Here is an 18,310-nt window from a genome sequence, read left to right as displayed (position 1 = left end):
ACAAAATATGAAGGATTTAAGAAAACCTATATATACACGCATGCTGATTGTAATCATAAATTTGAATCGAAAATCAATAGTAAATCTTAATTATTAGATGTGAATAACCGTACAGGAGTTTCTTGCCTTTAATAATTGCACCATAGCCCATGGGCACAAATATATATTACTACTACTACTACTACTATATTACTATACTATACTATCAATGAACTGAATAAACAGGGACTTGATAGAAATAATAACAGCTACAGTTAAATTCCTTAAGTTACTAGTACATTATAGAAAGATAGAGAGATTTAAGTTCATTTCTTTTGGTTTTGGATCATCAAAACTTTGGCCATAGACCTAGCTACGTATAATACAGGAATAGTGTGACAATTTGTATAGAACATGTAGACGCGCGCTAAAAAAATCATTTTGTGAAGAGATGGAGACGATTATCCGCTAATCTCAAAGAATATGCAGTGGTTTTGAAGTCTCCCCATGTGAATGGTCTATAGAGAGTCGGGTTTTTGGATGGACACGAGTTCTGGTATCGGAGAAATACTCGCGCTAAGGGGTGGAGCCGCAAAATACATCATTGACATCCTCGGTTTCGTCGAGTTTGCGACTGCTCTGTGTCTCACACTTGTAAGTCTTCCATTGGTTAAAGCCTGGATTTATTTGAACAATAAAAAAAATAAAATGATTTATATACTTAGTATGGTAGGAGTCGTACTAATAGTTATTGAAAAGTAGCAACTTGAAACGCGTCTCCTACAAAAACGCATAATTTGTGTGAATCGGGCGGGACGGGAATCCACAAGCCGTCCCCGGACAAGATTGGAGGCCGGCTACATTGTTGGATCCCAAGACGGTGAGGATCTGAGGGTCCGAGTGCTCGCCAAACCCGATCCGAATCTTAGACGGGTCATCAAACGGGTCGACCGAAGGATAGTGATTGATCCTGAAGCAAGAATCGCTGCTTTCATCTAAAATAAGCTTACTAAAAATAGATTTATCATTGGCCCACATACCTTTCGAATTTTAATAAAAAAAATTCAAAGGTAATGTTACCGTTTTGTTTTTGCCGTTTTTCAATTTTTTTTAAATTTTTTTTATTTCTTTACTCTATAAATACTTCTATTTCATACTCATTTCACACACCAACACACATCTATTACTCTCAAATCCTCTCTATATCCACTCCAATTTCTATCTCAAATCAACTCAAACTAATGGATCCTTTCGAGCAAATGCGTCAAATAATGGAACAATCACTTAAAGAAGATCGACGTCGGGAGGCGGAGGAAGCCGCGCCGCCCCAACGACGCTCCCGGACATACATCCATCGTAACCGGGAGGAAGCCGCCGAAAGGTTAGTACGCGACTACTTCTGCGATAACCCGATTTGGGGAGATACCTACTTCCGTCGCCGTTTCCGCATGAGTAAACCGCTATTTCTCCACATCGCGAATACTTTGGCGGCCCGGGAAGAGTTCTTCCGAGAAGGGTTCGACGCGGTCGGCCGTCCCAGCCACACGATGCTGCAGAAATATACTGCAGCAATCCGTCAGCATGCGACTGGACAAACGACCGACATGTTCGACGAATATCTCCACATCGGAGACACCACTGGGCGCACGTGCTTGCTCAAATTCTGCAAAGGCGTCCGGGCAGCCCTCACCGACGAATTTCTCCGGAGGCCAAGCACGACCGATTGTCAGTTCCTCCTCGACCTGCACGAACAAGTGCACGGATTCCCCGGGATGTTTGGCAGTGTCGATTGCATGCACTGGCAATGGAAAAATTGCCCGGTGGCGTGGAGGGGGTCCTACACGAGCGGCCACAAAGGCACCCACCCAACCGTTGTACTCGAGGCCGTTGCCGACTACCAACTTTGGATCTGCCACGCGTACTTCGGGGTCCCTGGCTTGAACAACGACGTAAATGTGCTCCACCAGTCCGACCTCTTTACCGAAGTTTTGGATGGTAAAGCGCCGGCCATCAACTTCGTCGCCAACAACCGGCTGTATAAAATGGGGTGCTATCTCGCCGACGGCATCTACCCGAAGTGGCCGACCTTCGTGAAGACGTGCAGCAGGCCTGCGAACCCAAAGCAGGCTCTTTTTGCGCAGAAGCAGAAGGCTGCTCGCAAGGATGTCGAGAGGGCGTTCGGGGTTCTCCAAGTGCGCTTCAACATCATCAAAGCCCCGGCTCGTTCGTGGTTCATGGAGAGCATGGTTGACATCATGTATACGTGCATAATCTTGCACAACATGATTGTCCAAGACGAAGGACCCGAGGCGGGAAATTGGTTCGACCCCGAATCCCCCGGAAGCTCAACCGCAAGTAGTCCGCCGCGAAGTGGGGCGCATCCGTCTATACAAGCACGGTTGTCTATTCGGACAAGGACACGCGACTCTAGCGCCCACGCCCAACTCCAAGAGGATCTAATTGAGCACATTTGGGAAAACTTTGGCGGAGAAAATTAAATTATGTCATTTTATTTTTTTAGGATTTTAATTATGTCTTTTTTCAATTTTTTTGAATTTTAAGTTGTAATGTTGTTTTAATTTTAATGAACTGTGTTTTTTTAATTGAATTTGTTGGAAAAAAATTAAAAAATGAAATTGAATGAATAGTAATTTAAGGGACGGTTAAGGGATGGAGCGTTGCAGGTTCTGTCTCTTAGTTAAGGAATAGAGTAAAAAAGTACAGTGAGCCCTTAACTAATAGTTAAGGGACGGTATGGGGGACAACGTAGTGGAGAACGGTATGGGGGACAACGTAGTGGAGACTCTTAATGAGGTTGGATTCAAATATCTTTCTTATATTTAGTTGCTCATCATTTATGTGTTGACTTCATTTAGATTTCATATATTTATGTATCATCTAGTGGAACTTATATCATGAGTAGATGTTTGACGACTCTGCAAATGCCTTTTGCTCAAAATTATAACTATAATGCTATCTTAGAGCATCTCCAGTGGGCGGACATCCCACTAGGACATCCACTAGGACATCCCAAAAACACCTCCTGCCACGTCACTAGGACTTCCCATCCCACTGCAACGTCACTAGGACATCCCCTGCACAATCCGTCCTTCTCATCGCCCTTCTAACTAGGACATCCCGCAATTAAAAAAAATCATACATTAACAAATAAAACAATTAACATTTACGGAAATAAAATTTGACCGAGAATACGAACGGGAAAAATTAACAACTTCATCGGAAAAAACATACATGATTCGAAAAAAAAAATTACATACTAATAAAAAAAAACTTCATACATTATCACGTCAACCCCTCCGAGTCCAAACCTCTTCGATGATATCCTGCTGAAGTCGAACATGGGCATCTGTTTGCCGCATGTCGGCAAATGCACGCAGCCGCGCGACCTCTCCATGAGGTACCCCCATATTCACATTCGTGGTGGCCAAGCCGTGACTTGGACCTGCACCCGTATCATCTTCGTTGGTCCACTGAGTCAGTTCCGCAGCTTCATTTTCGACAATCATGTTGTGCATTATGATACATGCGTACATGATATCACCGATGTTGGGAATATACCACAGCCGTGCAGGTAGGGATGTCAATGCAGCCCGCAACCCGTGGGCTGACCCGAATAACCCGCCAAATTTATAGGGTTAGGGTTGAAAATTTCTAGCCCGATAAAATTACAACCCGATTAGCCCGCACCCGATTAACCCGCAACCCGTTAGGGTCAGACCCGAAAACCCGATGGGCTGGCCTGAAAACCCGATAAAATTTCTATTGTTCTATTTGTTTGACTCCGAATTGGACAATTTCATTGATTATTTTTATAATATAGATAACTAAAAAAATAACATTCAATTTTATATTAAACATATAAATTATATATTAAATTTTTATTAATATAATAATAAATAAATAAATAAATTAGAAACTTCTAATTCATTAACAAATATTTAAATTTATAAACATGTTTTAAAACATGCTTTAAAATATTTAAATTAATGTTTTATTTTACACAAATCTCAAATATTAGTATTTGATCATGTTTGTGTTTGAGTTTTAAGTATAAATCTCAAATTTATCATAACTAAATATTTATATTTTATAAATATAACTAATTTTCGTCATTATTTATTGGATTAATCGCATGTTAATTTTATCGGTAGCAACCCGATTAACCCGCTGGGCCAGCCCGAAACCCGAGCGTTTAGGGTTAGGGTTGAACTTTTATAACCCGAAAAAATCTCAACCCGATTAGCCCGCACCCGATTGACCCGCAACCCGAGTAGGGTTGGCCCGAAACCCGGTGGGCCGGCCCGATTGACATCCCTACGTGCAGGACCCTTCACAACCGCCCACCGACTCTGGAGCACACCAAATGCCCGCTCCACATCCTTGCGCGCTGCTTCCTGGCGGCTCGCAAAATATGTCTTCTTTTGTCCGAGCGGATGCTTGATTGACTTCACAAAGACGGGCCAGTTTGGGTATATCCCATCCGCCAAATAGTACCCCATATTATGCTGGTTGTCGTTGGCGACGAAACTGATGGCGGGACCAACGCCATTGCACTGAGCGTTGAACAGAGGCGACGACTGGAGAACGTTGATGTCGTTGTTGGACCCGGCGACTCCAAAATAAGCATGCCATATCCACAGCCGGTAGTCAGCTACAGCTTCAAGGATCATCGTGGGATGCTTGGCTTTGAAGCCGGTAGTGTACATCCCCTTCCAGGCGGCGGGACAGTTCTTCCACTCCCAATGCATACAATCTATGCTGCCCAACATCCCAGGGAACCCGTGCACCGACCCATGCATATCTATCAGCATCTGGCAGTCTTCGGGGCTCGGACTCCGAAGATACCGCTCCCCGAATATCGATCTCACGCCCGCGCAAAAATTCTGCAGACACTCGACGGCTGTCGACTCGCCAATGTGGAGGTACTCGTCAAACATGTCGGTCGCGCCTCCATACGCCAGTGGCCTGATTGCGACGGTGCACTTCTGCAAGGACGTGAGTCCGGGTTTACCAGCTGCATCCTCTCTGATCCTAAAATACAGGTATCTTCTCTCTAAAGCACCCACGATGAAATGATCTCTTCGGATATTCCATGGTTTTCGGCCTGAAAAATCCCAAGTCTTGGCAAGCTCGCAAGATTAGTTCGGTGAGTTTGGATCTTTCCTGGCTGAAATCAATCACCGGAACTCCCACGGCCAGGGTCTTCTTCGTCCACAGAGGAGCGGGAGATGGAACCATACTGTACTTATTTTGATGAGAGAGAGAGAGAGAGAGAGAGAGAGAGAGAGAGAGAGAGAGAGAGAGAAGGGGATTTTTGTAGGGTTGGGTTTGGCGGTTAAATAGAGGGAGACAAGATGGTGACCACCTTCAACCTTTTTTTTTTTAAAATACTAGAAAACTCTTACTCGAATAAAAATTACTACTAGTGATTAATAATAAGTATGTGTTTTTGTGCGTGTGAGTGAGGGAGAGAGAGTGCTACAAACGGCAAAATCCCACTACTAGAAAATTGGCTTTTAATGGCACTTCAAAATGCCACCAGAATTTTATTAACGTTACACTTAATCTATAATGGCACTTAAAGCAAGTGTCAGCCCCAGCACATGTAATAATAGATCAAGTGCCATGATAGAGTGTGTGTTACTTCACTGAAAAACAGCATAAAATACCTTATGAAATGGCATTTCAACGTGCCATTAAATATCGTCTAAAGCTACACTAACATAATACAAGTGATAATTTACAAAATACCCCTATAAATATTAATAATTACAATAATTCTTATAATTGTTTGTAATGTACATTATAGCCCACAAATTTCTATAATTTACATATTCATCCTTATTTTATTTATAAATTATAATTTTCTTTAAATTATATAAGTACATAATACATTTTTTATTCCAAAGAACAAAATCATTCAACAAAACTTCATAAAGAACTCATACGTCAAATTTGAACTTACAAAAATGTAAAATATCTAATCATAGATCTTATTTTGACTAACTTTGTAAAAAATCTAATGGAATTGTCACTGGATGTATGAGAGAAGACATAATTTGAGGTCTTGATTGCTTTCTTATCAGTGGCTCGATCATTGCAGTGCATGTCATCCAACACTAATGCATAAGGGTCGTTGCTCATTATCACTGACACTCGATGCTGCAATTAATAAAATAAGTTAATAATCATATACACGTTCGATTCAAACATAATCATATGCATCATATACTATAACTCAATCTGCCACATAGAGAGACGTACAAGGGAATTAAAAGCTACGGCGTTGAAGCGGTGGGGATGGGTAGGCCGATTTTCAGTTACATTCATAAGAAGTGGCAGTCTAGTCTGATTATTGCTTCTTCATATTCTTCTTATTATCATTGGTTGCCTGGAATGCAATAGTCAATGAAGAACCATTTGAAAAAGAAACTACGAGAATGCATCATAACATCAAAGATGCAAAATTAGTCTCTGCTCGTACTTTAGTGTAATTGAGAAACTAACAAATAGAAACATGATAAATAAACTTTCTAAATTTTACTAATTTATGGTCAAGATATAATATATTACCTCAAAACGATGAGGTATAGGTCTATCATCTTTGATAGAGTCGTCAATTTCAGTTGCCTTCTCGACATTTCTCCTGAATACATCATATTTTCACTGCATATAGAGTGTAATTAAATATGTAGCCATTAGAAGTAAAGTTTGCCAATCAACAATATAGTTCATGTAGAACAAAGTCAGCTGTAGAAGCTAATACAATATTCACTAGAGTCACGAAGTGGTACTACAACAAAGCTTGCTTCGAAGATTCTCAATTGGGTTATCTATATTTGTAAAGTCTAATACAAATTGAATCCATCTTCAATAGATATAAAACTAGTAACAAGTTAAATTTTCAGGCTCATTATGTTAAAAAAGAAACATCATCAAATTCCAGAAAGTGCAATAGAAAACGAACCAAATAAAGCAACTTCATGGGTAAGATTTGGATCTATGCATTTCAGATACCAAACAGAACCATTAATAGTTCACAGTCCTTAGCATGTCAAACACACTTCTAAAATTTGACACCAAAAACAAAATTCATGAAAAGTAAATTAACCAAATATAATAACCTTGTCTATGTAAGTCTCACTGATATTGGAAGGGTTTAATCCTTAGTCCTTTCCAAACTCATATTGAACTAGGTGAACCACATACACAAAAACACCATAAAAATATACTCAGTTAAATTAAATACGAGGAATAAAAGAAGAAGATTAAAGATTGAGCTTAATCCAAATGAGCATATTTACCATAAATTAACCATCTACCAAAGTCAACAATTACACTGCAATATTCAAACAGAGACTAAACTCAGGTAAGACAATGTCAATTACTATTAAACAACAGCCATAGTCACAATAAGAAAACTTGCAAAAGAATAAAAAGAAAGTAAGAAACAAATTACTCTCCCAATTAATGAGGTTTAATCCTTAGAGATAACTTCGACCTCACAATTTTTCAACAATTTTCAACATTTGTAAACAATTTACCTCATCCAAATGCTTGATATCCATAAACATGTCCAACTAAATAATTTATACAACTCCTAGTCCAATTAGATCTAACAGTCTTTAGAAACTTAACCTGCACCAAAATCATCCAAATTTTTAACTTGAAATTGCAACCTAACTAAAATTCTAAAAGAGAACTTCAAAATAAAGGCACCAAGATCTAGAATAAGGAAATGATAATTTTTAGGAGCGTTGTATAGAGTGAGAGAATAACGAAGTGAATTCGAGGGTCGTAGTATTTCGCCTTGTTTGGCTACAATATTCACATAAGAATCGAACAGTTGAAAAATATCAATTACACCACAAAAATTAGAGAACTAAAGATAAGCTCTATAAATACCTGTAGATAGAAGATGGCATTCTTGACTACACCAACATACACTTCTCACCGTTGTAGATTTATTCGAGTCTTCCATGCTTCTTCGATTTTTTTTCCCGATGAGAGAACGCTAGGAGGAAAATGGTTTGTAGGGTAAAGGTGAGGGGATTAGTGGTAAAGTCGTGGGTAAGTTACAATAATAGATCTGCATTTTTTATTGTTATTTAGTATTATTATTAACTTTTAGTGTGAATTTCGAAATATAATGAATTAAGGTTTTAGTGGGAATGTTTCCGACTCTTCTTATTAATTTGACAAAGTCTAAAAGTGTAAGGAAAGAAGCTTTATTATGGCATCTATTTGAATGCGTAGCATTAATATATGGTAGGAGTGCAGCAACATACTAATGTAATGACAAAGGATTTATGCTGACCCCTTTTAAAAAGTGTCAGAAATAAAACGTAGTGAAAGGCCATATTTTTAGTAGTGTCCATTTAGTTCCGACAGTGGATTGCAATTTTTTTACCATAAAAAATACTACTCCTGCCTTATAAATTTTGAGACGCATGCTTGCTTATATATCGCAGATTGTTTGATTATCTCTAATTTTGTATCGTAAATTGTTTGTCTATAAATAACAGATTGTTTGCCTAGATTGTCATTTTAATTATGGTGTCATCATAGTGCTCTGATTTTGTATCGCAGATTACTTGAAACCATATGTCGAGTTGCTTGCCTATGTATCGCATATTGCATGTTACGTTGTTACTTTAAGACTGGTGTCAGCCTAACGCACCTCTATAGTTATTATATATTGTTTGAGGAAATAAAATTTTGTGATTTTTTATTTATTACTATGAGAGACACAGGACAGCCTACTAATTACTGGAAAGCGGCTCGACAGATCAAGTTAATACTTTTCTCGACGAGAACAAATTTTCAACTGAAATCAACAAGATAGAACGAGATAAATAATAATCAGCACATATAAACTAAATTCTTGGATGATTCTGAGGAAAGCAAAAAAATTACTAAAAAACAATTTAAAACGAATATGATGTCTGATCGAAGGGAGAAAAAGGGCGGCAAATATTAGGTGAAAATGTTTTAGTTGCAACGGCCGTCTGTCGCCTATCATTAGATTATATAGTAAGTTCCACCGTTTTATTTTTTCAAATTTAGTTCTACTTGTTGGTTGAAAATTGACTGTGATACAAAGATATACTAACCGGGCGTAATACAACCCAATGAAGAATGGAGAAATTAAACGGAAATAAATTGAATTGAAATTACAAAGAATAATTGAAAACAATAAACCGTAAAGATGTAAGCCGAGTCGAGGAGTCCTCTTTCCGCAAGACGAGATACGCCCGGGTAGTGCTCTCGGATTGACGTATCGTCCCCAAAGATAAAAACGGCTTCGTCTCTGAAGTAGCAGTACCGCTAGCAGCAGAGCTCCGGCGAACGGGAGTAAGGCGGAGGCAGGGCTTCGACGGGATATTATGCAGAGAGGGAGAGAGCGTGTATGCAAGAATGCTTGAGTTTGTTGTGTGTTGAATGCAATGGATGCATGCATATTTATAGGCCAAGTCCACCCGCAGGGGTTGCTGGAGTCAACAGACATAATGTCTATCATCAAGGTCATTGACTGTAACCGCCGGGGGTTACTGACTGGTGCACTAGCCGTTGGGAGCTGAAGAGACACGATGCATCTGGACACACTACACGACGGGATACACCATGGACCGTCGGGGTCCATCGGGACCTTTTGTCTCCCGTTATGCGTCGGGGTCCAGCTGACGTGGACCAGGACCACCATGAGTCGGAGTCCGTCGGGGATAGCGTGGAGTTTGAGGTGGTCTAAAAAGAACAAGCGGGGCTTGAACCACGCTCACCGAGCAGCTCCAAAGAACAGCCCAAAGACCACCCAAAGACCAATTGCCAAGATCCAAGGCGCCCGGTGCACGGCTCGCGGGCGGGCGGCGGCGCGCGTTTGTGCGCGCGTGCAGTGGCGGATCCAAACTTTTTAAATTGGGGGGTGCGAATTATATAATAAAATAAATCCATACCATATTAAAAATATTATATTTAAAAAAGTAATGTTCAAGTTTAAAGTCGCATAATCATATTGTAAACTATCTAATATCTAAAAAAGGGACGGAAAATTGAATATTTTGAATTCACGCCATATATTAAAATGTTAACTAAAATACATTGCAACTACCTAATATCTAAAATATACTTAAAGAAAAAAGAAAAATAACATTTAAAAGCTACCTAAAATCTGTATAAAATAGAATAATAAAAAAGAGATAACATTAAAAAAACTACGTAAAATCTAAATAGAATAATATAAAATAAAATCTGCAAACACATGTGATGAGGAGGAATCGGGTATTATAATGTTAGCTAAAATAAATTGCAACTCTCTAATATCTATAATATAAAATAAAATAATAAAAATGAAATAACATTTAAAAGCTACCTAAAATCTAAGTAGAATAATAAAAGATTAAATCTGCATACAAATGTAATGAGGAGGATTCAAATTTGGCTCTATGTTGTAAGATATGGTTCAACTACCGCTAGGCTAGCGATGCTATTTGTAAATTACATCTCATAAAAAAGAGATAACATTAAAAAAACTACGTATAATCTAAATAGAATAATATAAAATAAAATCTGCAAACACATGTGATGAGGAGGAATCGAGTATTATAATGTTAGCTAAAATAAATTGCAACTATCTAATATCTAAAATATAAAATAAAATATAAAATAAAATAATAAAAAAGAAATAACATTTAAAAGCTACCTAAAATCTAAATAGAATAATAAAAGATTAAATCTGCATAGAAATGTAATGAGGAGGATTCGAACTTGGCTCTGTGTTGTAAGATATGGTTCAACTACTACTAGGCTAGCGATGCTATTTGGAAATTTCATCTCAATAATGTACTAAGAGGAGAATAATTTGGGGGTACAGTGGTACCCCCTTGCTCCCAGCTGGATCCGCCAGCGCGCGCGTGTGGGCTCTGTCACTCATCTTATTCCACGATAATTATTACACATAATAATTCATATTATTAAATACTTCATCAAAGAAGTTTATCATCCCCGATGTGGGATAATTAACACTTAGTTAATTAATCCCTTAGTTTTTCTCATAGCTCATTTCTAGATTTATTGTGACTAACTTTAATATATTATTTCTCACTCACCGAGAATCGGATTTGAGAAAATGAATATGTTACGGTCATCTACTCGGAACGTAGATCGACGCTATTGCATTTAATTTCACAAAATTAAATGTCTTGTAACATTTATTATTAGTCAAAGTCGTTTGACCAAGCACGATTCCAACACTACTGCCATATAATTCAAGTTGTATAGTAAATCTGTTAGTTGTGAATGTTCTGACTTTTATTTCCTACTATTTTAATTCTTGATCTGGACAGATAACCCCAAATCCATATGTTTTATCTTGTTCACATGAGGAACTCAACGCCCGCATTTAATTGTTAATTACTTAATTAATAGATTATAGTTATGCACTTAGAAATCCACGCAGAAAAGGGTAATCTAACTTGAATATATTTACCTCTTCACATCATGTGTTAGTTTGAGGAAAAATTATTTCTTTACATACGTGGAAATATTGAAAGATAATCAACTTTTCAAGCGTGTTTGTTTGCTTGTTAAAGTTACTAGTATTTTTTATTTATAATAAGTGCTCGCTAATATAGATTTTTATAGTGTAGTACGAAGAATTGTTGTTAGAGTGAGTAATATTTGCTTGGTATGAAATACCCCTCGACAAGTCATTCATGTTACGCCCAGTGGTGGATCCAGGATTTTTGATTTGGGGGTACGATAAATAATTACTATCTTCGAGCTTCAGAATCGGTTAATAACTTCTTTTAACTTGTCATTTAAAAAAAAAAATTCATTATCTTTTATTTGGATGACCTCAACTGTCAAAAATGAAAATTCTTATATTTATATATTAGAGATAATTTATTTAAGCTTTTGCAAAGTGCGTTATTTTTAATGACAAAATTGGCTTATTTAAGAAAATTTTCAATAATTTTAAAAATGTATTAGAAATACAAAAAATATAAATATAAAATTTATTACAAGAAGATTAAAATACTTTACAAAATATTTGAAAAATGATTAAAATAATCCAAATATATTAAAAAGGACAATAAATACACAATAAAAACTAAATGCATTACAAAAAATGTTTAAAAATACAAAAAATTAAAAGGAATTAAGCTTGTGAATAGTGAAAAGATAAGGAAATTAAATATATTAGTAGAAAAATAAAAAATGTTACATAAGAAAAATTAAAGGCATTAAATATTCTAATGCATTAGTAATAATAAAAGGTAAAAAAAACTATTATATCATAGAGGAGAACATAAAAATATGAGATGCACTAGAGGAGACTCGAACCTGGGTGCAGCAGGAGATATCCTGGGAATTTTACCACTGGGCCATCCACTCCAATTGCATTTAGCCGAATCTTATATAGTATTATTAGAAATATTTGGGGGTACAGCTGTACCCCTTTGTTCCCATGTAGATACGCCAGTGGTTACGCCCCTCCTCGAGTTATCAAAAAACTTAAAGTAATAACTCAATCAAAGCCGGAGATGAAGATGATTCTGCAAATTCAAACTGTTCATGATCAGATTTAGTGTATAACACTATTTCGTAAGCTTCAATATATAACCTTTTCACTGGTGTCCGGTCCGGCACCACTTGTACCACAACAAATAAATTGTTCAAAAACATTTTCATCAATTAAGGATGCTAATGTGTGTTTCTAAATACACTATCTACAATTTAAAAATGTCTCCAATCTTGGTGTTCCAATTAAAATTAAGTGATGCAAATAAAAGCGTCGGATAAAATCAAAAACTAGATGACAGTTTGATAGGAAATATAAATAAATGAAATAGATGATAAGAACACATACTTTAGATAATTTTTCGTTATATAACTCCAAGATTAATGAGTTATCTAGCCTATTAAACTGTCCATTAATGTTTAGTAGGTATTTAGAGTGTTCACAATAGTTAGGCCAAGCCCAAGCCCAAGCCCAAGCCCAAGTCACAAATTCTTGTCCAGAGCCATGAAATAATTTGTCCAGTCTAATAGTGGACAAGCCACAGCCACAACCACAAATCTAATTATTTTTTCAATTGTTGGTATATTTTAATTCAATTAGAATAAAAATTATCGGACTATAATAATTAGAAAAAATGCATAATTTAATTAAAAAAAATTAAAATCAAATCTTCACATTGCATATTGAGACTAAAAAAGTATAGAGAGTGAAAATTGGGGTGTAAAATGTGTGTGAGGTGAAAATGTGTAAAATGTAGTATATATAGAAAAATTTTGAAAAAAAAAGTTGGGCAGAGCCGCGGCTCTCGACGCCCTGCAATAGAGAGCCGCGGGCAACGCCCATGCGCCATGTCTGCGCCAACTAGGTGGCGCGCCCATGTCCTCCCACCCCCGCCGCGACTCACTGTTTCCGCAGCTATAGGGAGTCGCGACCCAACCAAGTCTTTGTGCTAGAGCCGCGGCTTCCTATTGTGGACACTCTTATTTACTCAACTTGAGGACGTTTTTCTTTGTGCCTTGAATTTTGGTTATTTTTCAAAATCTCCTACCATAAGTAGTTGCTATCTTATTTTGTGTTATTATAAGATAAGTTTGTTGTAGTGCTGCCATTATTAGAATAGAGTACACAATAATATATTTAGAAAATAGAAATACTAGCATGTTTACTTTTTTTTTAGATGTAGAGTACTATGTGAGTAAAATGAACTTTCTCATTCTCACTATAATGAGTGATTAAATGGAAACGTTAATTTCCATTGAAACGTAATTAAATAATTATTTCAGAAAATATTAATATTAGCCGAGCACATGAAAAATTGCAAAAGCTACAAACATGTGAGAAGTTGTTAACAATTTGACGGCAATTTCAGAATCCAAACTAACAATTTGACTCTAACACGACTTTAGTTATACATATTATCAAAACTTTAATTGACTACTGCATTAATTAATTAATTATGTATAATCAACCACTGCCTTAATTAATTCGAAACAGCTCTACCAGTTTCGGGGTTAATCTCACTTTTTTGTTGTGAAGCTCTACAAGTTTCGGGGTTAGTCTCAATTTTCTAAACCCTGAATCATTCTAACCTTATAGGGGAGTGGTCGGGATAGTGTCGCCCCTTTTGAAGTTTTTAATTTTAAATACACTTTTTTATTTATTTCGATGGGAAAGTTATGAGTAGTACTTTTTTGTAAATGACAATTGTTTATTTTCTTTTCCATAATGGCCAAGACAAATGTAGAAATTCTTCTTTAGGAGACGTATGAAAATTAGCTTCCCAATTTTATTTTTTTAAAAAAAAATCAGAATTCGTAAAAGACAGCATAATTTTTATTCGACTCATTAAATGAAAATATATTAAAAATTGGGTCACTCACCCCTTAAAAGCCTTATAAGGAAGATGATTATTAATACTTATATAGACAAGCTAGGATCATACACCAAGTCGATGTGGGACAAGATTTAAGAGTTTTAACACGCTCTCTCACGTGTGGGCCGGAATGACACATATGACTTCCATCACGTGGGTAGGCAAGAGAAGAGATAAAGAGATAAAATCCATTATCGACTTGGGCCCGCTCTGATACCATATTAGAAATAGACCACTCACCCCTTAAATGGATAATGGTATCAGAGCGTGCCCAAGTCGATGATGGATTTTATCCTTTATCTTTTCTCTTGCCTACCCACGTGATGGATGTCCGATGTGTCATTCCGGCCCACACGTGAGGGCGTGTTAAAATATTTAATTCTTGTCCCACATCGACTTGGTAATGATTCTAGCTCCTCTATTTAAATGTGGATAACCCTCCCTCTTATAAGGCCTTTTAAGGGGTGAGTGACTAATTTCTAATAAGTTATGCAACCCACAGGATTTGTCACTATGTCCAGCAATGAATTTGAAGCAATCCTCTCCAACGGTGATTTGCAGGCGTCGTCTTCGTTCTTCTCACGCATAAGAGTTAATGGCGTAGTCTAACACTCCCTCCGTTCCTCAGTAGTGAAGTCAATTTTTTTGGTTCGTTCCACAATAGTGGAGTTATTTCATTTTCTAGCAAAAGTCAACACATTTCTTCTGTCTTACTTTATTATCTATTCATTTCTTATTTTATTATTCATTTACTTAACTCACTTAACACAATTTTTCTTAAATTGCGAGCCGAAAAGCAACGCTTCCACTTCTATGTAATTAAGTGATATGTATAGTGCATTGAGGGTAGAAGTATTTGTGTTTGAATTCTTATATAACACATGAACATAAACTTAATAGTCACGTCATGATGGATTCGAATTTGAGACATTCGGTCTCAGACATTACCACTCTATTATTAGGGCAACTCACACACACAATGTGATATTTATTCTTCGTTCATTAGTTAGATTTTACACTACCCTTTTGTACCTCATTCCTTATTTGATAATAGTAGTAGATACTGGGAGTAATATTTATAAGATTAAAGGTTAAATGTGGTCAGATATATATAGTGAGTTTACGATTTTGATTCCATTTCCATACATTACGTTTTGACTTGTTGCATCTCACACATTTGAAACCGTGTCGGAATAAGTCCAAAATGGACAGTTAACTGATGTTTACCAGATTTTGACCCGATTAATCATTTTGATGATGATTTTTTAAATAATAATTATTATTCTAAATAAAATAACTTTAATCGAAGATTCATTCCTTAAAAAATGTGTTTCCCACTTTTCTCATTCAAGGACATTCATCTCAACACCATCTTTTTTCCCTTCCACTCCACCACCCTCCTCTTCCGCTGCCGCCCGCTCCCACTTTGCCGCTGCTCCTGGATCGCCTCCCTCTGCACCATGCGGCAATTGGACAAATTATGTTGAATTTTGGGGAATGAGTTTGTGAGTTAGTGTTGTGATTAGCGGAGTCGATTCCGGGGAGCGAGAGGCAAAGACTGGTGGACTGATCGGCGAGCGGAGAGCTGGTGTGGGTAGATCGGAGGAGGAGGGACTGGGTAGGTTGGAATAGGTGGCGGAGGCGAAGCCGACGCTGACGGATCTCTTCAAGGGATGAGCCGTCGTCTTCGGTGAAAGAGGAGCACTTGCGCTTGAGGGTGGAATTCCAGTGGCCCATTTGTTTTCGAATTGATTGAATAGCTTTATGTGTTTGTGCTTGGTGAGGCATCGACAAATAGCGTGAGTCTTCTTAGGGTAATTGAGACAAATTAAAAAGAAAAGTGAGCGGTGTGTGCAACGGATTGAGCGTAATCTTACGACAATTAATAACCTACAATAACTTAATTCCACGACACCATTCAAATTTTAATCTTTGAACCAATTATCCATACAATAAACATTTTGCAGCCCATTCGACATGAGTAAAAATTCCATGGTCCTTCACACCATGGTAGTATAATGATTTGGCATGCCTCGCCAATAACTCCTTGACAATTGGAAATAAAAAGGGTCCACCTGCCACATCACTTGGACATAAATTTGGCAACCTTATATCTAAATTTGGTGACATCCATTTAACATTTTATGAAAAGTATAATAAATTAAATATAGAAATTATATCATATAAATAATGAATTGACGTTAATATACTATTACAAGTACAATTTATATATGCATATTTATCTCATAATATAATAATATTATACAAATAAAAGTAATCATATTGCATTACTTTTCATGTCTAGAGACAAAAATCATATTACTATGGATAATATCTTTTTTTATTGTTTTAGAATTTATATATATAAGAAAAAATTCACATAATAAAAATTATGACTGTAACTTGTATAATCTGAAATTATTATTATTTTATAAAAAAGATGTCTTGTATAGTACCATTATAATTTTCGCATGTAAAAATATCAATAATTTTTAACACAAGAAAATAAAAATTAAAAAATGAAATATTAATATAATCTAAAAATATTATTATTTTATAAAAGAGATGTGTTGTATATTAGTATTATTATGTTATGAGATGAATATACATATATAAATTGTACTAGTATATTAACGTCAACTCATTTTTAATTTAAGTATAATTTCTGTATTTAATATTATTCAACTTTCCATAAATGATTAAATGGATGTATCCAAATTTACCTAAAAGTTTGCTAATTTATGTTAAAATGATGTGGCATATGGACTCTTTTTATTTCCAATTGCCATATAGTTATTGGTGAGGCACACCAAATCATTATGCCATCATGACGTGGAAGGACCATGGAATTTTTACTCCATTCAACATAGTACAATAAACAAAGAATAAATCGATTAATTTGGAGTGACATAGAGTTGTGATCAATATCGAACCCTTCTTAAAGACCGAACTAGAGACTAAATTTGGACCATCCATTTTTCTTAATCTTGTGGTTAGGATTAATTTACAATTAATTTAATATTTTATTCAATTAATACTTTTATTAATTTTAATTTTAGTTTTAAATTTTAAAATTTTTAATTTTTTTTATTCAATAAAAACTTGTCGGAGTAAATAATGAACTATATTCACTAAATAATGAACTAAATGAAGTATCTTATGAAGTAAGTTTGACATGTTATTGAAATAACTTAATGATACAACAAATGTCAGTGATAAAAGTTAAGCGGTAGTAATGAACTATATTCAATAAATAATGAACCAAATGAACGTTAGTAATGAAGTAAATATGATATTTTATTGAAATACAATATTAACTGTGGTAAGCGTCAAACAGTAGTAATGAACTTATTACTTCATTCAGTCATGCTATTACTTCATTCCATTAGTTTATTACTTCATTCCGTTAGTTTATTACTTCATTCAGTCATGCTATTACTTCATTATTATTTCATTCCATTAGTTTATTACTTCATAATGTGTTATGACATAATTATTTTTCAGTTGAAGTAAATTCGGTACGTAATGAATGCGAAAAATTACTTCATAACATACGTTCATTTAGTTCATTATGTAGTGAATATAGTTCATTATTTACTCCGGCAAGTTTTTATTGAATATAAAAAAAATTATTTTTTTAAAAAAAGAATTTAAAAAGAATTTTAAAAAAATAAAATAAAAAATTAAAATGAAAATTAAAAAAATAAAAAATAAAATAAAAAAGTTTTTATTGAATAAAATATTAAATTAATTATAAATTAATCATAACCATAAGATTAAGAAAATAAAGGGCCCTAATTTTATCTCTAGTTTGGTCTTTAAAACTGGATTTTTAAATAACGATACTCGAGTAAAAAGAAGTTCGATCGGATCGGATCGGATCAAACAGCAGGGGCGGATATGATAAACGGGTCGAA

General features: G+C 35.8%; 1 pseudogene; it reads right to left on the bottom strand.

Annotated features, from left to right (window-relative positions):
* Nucleotides 1-415: 415 nt before the first annotated feature.
* On the bottom strand, nt 416-5,238 carry LOC121793082 (annotated as a pseudogene).
* Between the last annotated feature and the right edge of the window lie 13,072 nt (nt 5,239-18,310).

This window comes from Salvia splendens, chromosome 2, assembly GCF_004379255.2.
Source record: "Salvia splendens isolate huo1 chromosome 2, SspV2, whole genome shotgun sequence".
Classification (NCBI taxonomy): domain Eukaryota; kingdom Viridiplantae; phylum Streptophyta; class Magnoliopsida; order Lamiales; family Lamiaceae; genus Salvia; species Salvia splendens.
The sequence above is the reverse complement of the archived record's forward strand: the minus strand, read 5'-3'. Positions and strand labels throughout refer to the sequence as shown.